Source organism: Arachis hypogaea, chromosome 5 (genome assembly GCF_003086295.3).
Source record: "Arachis hypogaea cultivar Tifrunner chromosome 5, arahy.Tifrunner.gnm2.J5K5, whole genome shotgun sequence".
Classification (NCBI taxonomy): Eukaryota; Viridiplantae; Streptophyta; class Magnoliopsida; order Fabales; family Fabaceae; genus Arachis; species Arachis hypogaea.
Window position 1 is genome coordinate 62,367,612 of NC_092040.1, and position 6,167 is coordinate 62,373,778.

Sequence of the window (6,167 nt, forward strand, 5' to 3'; positions counted from 1 at the left end):
GAGTAATCCGTAGATGTGTGCCTAAGGAAGAAGCGCAAAAGATTTTATGGCACTGCCATGGATCACAGTATGGAGGACATTTTGGAAGTGAGCGAACAGCCACAAGAGTCCTCCAAAGTGGCTTCTACTGGCCTACTCTCTATAAAGATTCCCGAGCGTTTGTGCTTAATTGTGACAGTTGTCAAAGATCTGGCAATCTGCCTCACAGTTATGCCATGCCTCAACAAGGGATCTTGGAGATTGAGTTGTTTGATGTATGGGGCATTGACTTCATGGGACCTTTCCCACCATCATACTCAAACACTTATATTCTGGTGGCAGTGGATTATGTATCCAAATGGGTGGAGGCTATTGCAACACCCACTAATGACACTAAAACAGTGTTAAAATTCCTCCAGAAACACATCTTCAGCAGATTTGGTACCCCTAGAGTATTAATCAGTGATGGGGGCACTCATTTCTGCAATAAACAGCTTTACTCTGCTTTGGTTCGTTATGGAGTTAGCCACAGGGTGGCCACTCCATATCATCCACAGACTAATGGGCAAGCTGAAGTCTCAAATAGAGAACTCAAAAGAATCCTGGAATGGACTGTAATTAACCGTAGAAGGGATTGGGCAAGGAGCTTGGATGATGCTCTGTGGGCATACAGAACAGCATTTAAGACCCCTATAGGGACCTCTCCATACCAGCTTGTGTATGGAAAGGCATGTCACTTGCCAGTGGAACTGGAACACAAGGCCTACTGGGCAACCAGATTCCTAAACCTTGATGCCAAGTTAGCTGGAGAAAAACGATTGCTCCAGTTAAATGAGCTAGAGGAATTTAGACTCAATGCTTTCGAGAATGCAAAAATATACAAAGAGAAAGCGAAAAGATGGCATGATAAGAAATTGTCATCCAGAGTCTTTGAGCCGGGGCAGAAAGTTCTGCTATTTAATTCTAGGCTCAAATTATTCCCTGGGAAATTAAAATCCCGGTGGAGAGGTCCATATGTAATTACAAGTGTATCACCATATGGATATGTAGAGCTTCAGGATAATGACTCTATCAAAAAGTTCACTGTTAATGGACAGAGAATTAAACATTATCTTAAAAATAACTTCGAGCAAGAATGCTCAAAACTGAGACTTGATTAGAGCTCAGTGGTAGTCCAGCTAAAGACAATAAAGAAGCGCTTGCTGGGAGGTAACCCAACCATTTACAAAGTTTATTTACTAATTAAATAAATTTTCTTTTTTTTACAGGTATGAGTCCAAGTATCTTCAAAGGGTAAAAATAGCAATTGATTGAATTCACAGAGTTACAGGGAAATTTGGAAGCTCACTGGCGTGAAAAAGCCAGTAAGAAACATTTTGGGCATCGAACGCCCAAAAGAAGCACCCACTGGGCGTTCAACGCCAGTAAGGGTAGCCATCTGGGCGTTAAACGCCAGAAAGGAGCATCTTCTTGGCGTTGAACGCCAGAAAGAAGCACCTTCTGGGCGTTCAACGCCAGATTGTTAGCATCCTGGGCGTTCAGAAAACGCCCAGTGACAAAGGACTTCCTGGCGTTCAACGCCAGAAAGAAGCATCAGCTGGGCGTTGAACGCCCAGGAGAAGCAGCATTTGGGCGTTAAACGCCCAAAACATGCATCAATTGGGCGTTTAACGCCAGGATGGTGGGAGGAGGTAAAATTCGTTTTTCTTTGTAATTTTTCTAAATTTTTATGTTTCAATTCATGATTTCTTGCATAAACATGTTTCAAATTGTCATCCCTCAAATCAAATTAGTTTTCTAAAAATCCTAATTTCTAAAAATCCCTTTTTCAAAAGTATCAAATATATCTTAATTCATAAACACAAATCTTTTTTCAATCCAAATCTTTTTCAAATCTTTTTCAACTCATCATATCTTCTGGATCTCGAAATTGCCTCTCCCTCTATTCCTCTCCTTTTCTTTCTTTTGCTTGAGGACAAGCAAACCTCTAAGTTTGGTGTGAGTTGCCATGATCACTGAGCTAAAACTCATCAAGATCATGGAACCTAAGGGAACAGGAAGAGCAAGGATGTGAACTGAAGGAACTAAAGCGTCAGAAGCTATTCCTTGAAGGACCAAGCACCCCGCAGACTAGAGGAACATCCACTTCCCAAAAATCAAGTTGTTAAGTTCTAATTTTAAGCTTTAACTCTGTGATAGTATTTTTATAGAAATTTACCTTAGAAGTTATATAGGAGTAGTAGTAATTAGTATCTCTATTTTGATTTTATCTCCAATTAAGCTATAATTTATTTTTCTCATCATTATCAAACATGAATAAATTAGTAGATTCTTAGAATAAAGAGGCAACATTTTTTTCGAGTTTTTAACAAGGAAAATTCTAATTATTTATATGTGGTGGCAATACTTTTTGTCTTCTGAATGAATGCCTGAACAGTGCATATTTTTGATATTGAATTTTATGAATGTTAAAATTGTTGGCTCCTGAAAGAATGATGAACAAGAGAAATGTTATTGATGATCTGAAAAATCATGAAATTGATTCTTGAAGCAAGAAAAAGCAGTGAAAAAGAAGCTTGTGAAAAAAAAATTTACAAGGAATCATTGGATAAAGAAAAAAGAAAAAGCCAATAGCCCTTAAAACCAAAAGGCAAGGGTAAAAAGGATCCAAGGCTTTGAGCATCAATGGATAGGAGGGCCCAAGGAAATAAATCCAGGCCTAAGCGGCTAAATCAAGCTGTCCCTAACCATGTGCTTGTGGCATGCAGGTCCAAGTGAAAAGCTTGAGACTGAGTGGTTAAAGTCGTGATCTAAAGCAAAAGAGTGTGCTTAAGAACTCTGGACACCTCTAACTGGGGACTCTAGCAAAGCTGAGTCACAATCTGAAAAGGTTCACCCAATTATGTGTCTGTGGCATTTATGTATCCGGTGGTAATACTGGAAAACAAAGTACTTAGGGCCACGGCCAAGACTCATAAAGTAGCTGTGTTCAAGAATCAACATACTAAACTAGGAGAATCAATAATACTATCTGAATTTTGAGTTCCTATGGATGCCAACCATTCTAAATTTCAAAGGATAAAGTGAGATGCCAAAACTGTTCAGAAGCAAAAAGCTACTAGTCCCGCTCATCTAATTAGAATCTGAGCTTCATTTGAAACTCTGAGATATTATTGTCTCTTAATTTCTTTTCATCCTATTTTATTTATCTAGTTGCTTGAGGACAAGCAACAGTTTAAGTTTGGTGTTGTGATGAGCGGATATTTTATACGCTTTTTGGGGGTAATTTCATGTAGATTTTAGCATGTTTTAATTGGTTTTTAGTAGAATATTATTCGTTTTTAGGCAAAAATCATATTTCTGGACTTTACTATGAGTTTGTGTGTTTTTCTGTGATTTCAGGTATTTTCTAGCTGAAATTGAGGGAGTTGAGCAAAAATCTGAGTTAGGCTGAAAAAGGACTGCTGATGCTGTTGGATCCTGACCTCCCTGCACTCGAAATGGATTTTCTGGAGCTACAAGAGTCCAATTGGCGCGCTCTCAATGGCGTTGGAAAGTAGACATCCAGGGCTTTCCAACAATATATAATAGTCCATACTTTGCACGAAGATAGACGACGTAACTTGGCGTTGAATGCCAAGTACATGCTGCTGTCTGGAGTTAAACGCCAGAAAAACGTCATGATCCGGAGTTGAACGCCCAAAACACGTTATAACTTGGAGTTCAACTCCAAGAAAGGCCTCAACTCGTGGATAGCTTTAGTCTCAGCCCCAGCACACACCAAGTGGGCCCCAGAAGTGGATTTCTGCACCAATTATCTTAGTTTACTCACATTTTGTAAACCTAGGTTACTAGTTTACTATTTAAACAACTTTTAGAGACTTATCTTGTACCTCATGACATTTTCAGATCTGAATTACAAACTTTGTGACGGCATGAGTCTCTAAACTCCATTGTTGGGGGTGAGGAGCTCTGCAGCGTCTCGATGATTTAATACAATTCCTTTGTTTTCCATTCAAACACGCTTGTTCTTATCTAAGATGTTTATTCGCGCTTAATTATGAAGAAGGTGATGATCCGTGACACTCATCACCTTCCTCAATCCATGAACGTGTGCCTGACAACCACCTCCGTTCTACATCAGATTGAAGGAATATCTCTTAGACTCCTTAATCAGAATCTTCGTGGTATAAGCCGGATTGATGGCGGCATTCATGAGAATCCGGAAAGTCTAAACCTTGTCTGTGGTATTCTGAGTAGGATTCTGGGATTGAATGACTGTGACGTGCTTCAAACTCCTGAAGGTTGGGCGTTAGTGATAGACGCAAAAGAATCAATGGATTTTACTCCAACCTGATAGAGAACCGACAGATGATTAGCCGTGCTGTGACAGAGCACAGGAACGTTTTCACTGAGAGGATGGGAAGTAGCCACTGACAACGGTGACACCCTACATAGAGCTTGCCATGGAAGGAATCTTGCGTGTGTTGAAGGATTTCAAGGAAGAGTTGAAGTCAGAGGACAAAGCATCTCCAAAACTCCAACATATTTCCCATTACTGCACAACAAGTAACGATTTAAGTCTCTCTTATTCCTCTTACAATTTTAAATACTTTGACTTCTTACAATTAAATCCAAATAACCTTATTGGCCTCCTGACTAAGATTAATAAAATAAACATTGATTGCTTCAAACCAATAATCTCCGTGGGATCGACCCTTACTCACGTAAGGTATTACTTGGACGACCCAGTGCACTTGCTGGTTAGTTGTGCGGATTACAAATTCGTGCACCAAGTTTTTGGCGCCGTTGCCGGGGATTATTGAGTTTGAACAATTGAAGGCATATTTTATTTCTTAGATTAGGAATAATTTATTTTTGTTGTTATAGAGTCATCAAATTTTGATAGGATAGTTTCTTTTCAAAAAAAAAAAAATTTCTTTTCAAAAATATTATTTTTCTTAATTAGTTGTTAATTTTTCGTGAGTTTAGTGTCCTATTTTAAGTTTGGTGTTAATTGCATATTTTATATTTTCTTTAAAATTTTCGTGTTAGTGATCTTGGTTCTTCCTTGATCTTCAAGTTGTTCTTGTCCATTTTTCTTGATTGATCTTTAGTTTTTCTTGTTTTGTGTCTTTTCTTGTTTCTCTTGTGCTTTTTCAAACAGTAACTTTTAAAAATTTTTACTTATATCCATTTTTTAAAATTAACTCTGAAGTTGCTGCCCATTTTGCTGGAGCTTTAGTAGTTGTTCTTCATAATTGGGTATCCTCTTTGGAATCTTTTTCAAAAATTATTTTTCTTTTATTGAATCTTGTGCCAAACTTTAACTTTGGTGTTTTCTTGCTAAATTTTCTTTAATTTTCGAAAATTTGTCTTGGTTTTCTAAAAATTTTAAGTTTGGTGTTCTTCCTTTTGTTCTTGGTGTTCTTGTGAATTTTCAAAGTGTTCTTGAGTCTTTCTTGTGCTTTGATCTTAAAATTTTTAAGTTTGGTGTTCCTTGGTGTTTTCCCTCCAAAATTTTCGAAAATAAGGAACATTGGATCTAAAAATTTTAAATCTTGTGTCTTTTGCATATTTTTCTCTTTCACCATAAAATTCAAAATTCAAAAAAAAAATATTCTTCCTAACTAATTTTAAACTATTTTTTTCGAAAATCTAAAAAAAAAAGAAAAGAGAAAAATTCAGATTTCAATTTCAAAATATTTTTCAATTTCTTTTATTTGTTTCGTTTTTATTTTATTTTATAAAAATTAATTTTTTTTATAAAATAAACAATAGCAACATACATATCATCTCTTTTATTCCATTATGGAATTAAGTGGGAATGATCAGTCCAGGAGGACTCTGGGATTTAAGTCTCTCTTATTCCTCTTACAATTTTAAATACTTTGACTTCTTACAATTAAATCCAAATAACCTTATTGGCCTCCTGACTAAGATTAATAAAATAAACATTGATTGCTTCAAACCAATAATCTCCGTGGGATCGACCCTTACTCACGTAAGGTATTACTTGGACGACCCAGTGCACTTGCTGGTTAGTTGTGCGGATTACAAATTCGTGCACCACTTGTCATCTCCCAGTTGAAGTAGATCACAGAGCCTTTTGGGAAGTCAAAGAGTGCAACATGGGAATTGAGAAAGCCAAAGCTAAAAGGAAGTTGCAACTGCAAGAACTGGAGGGC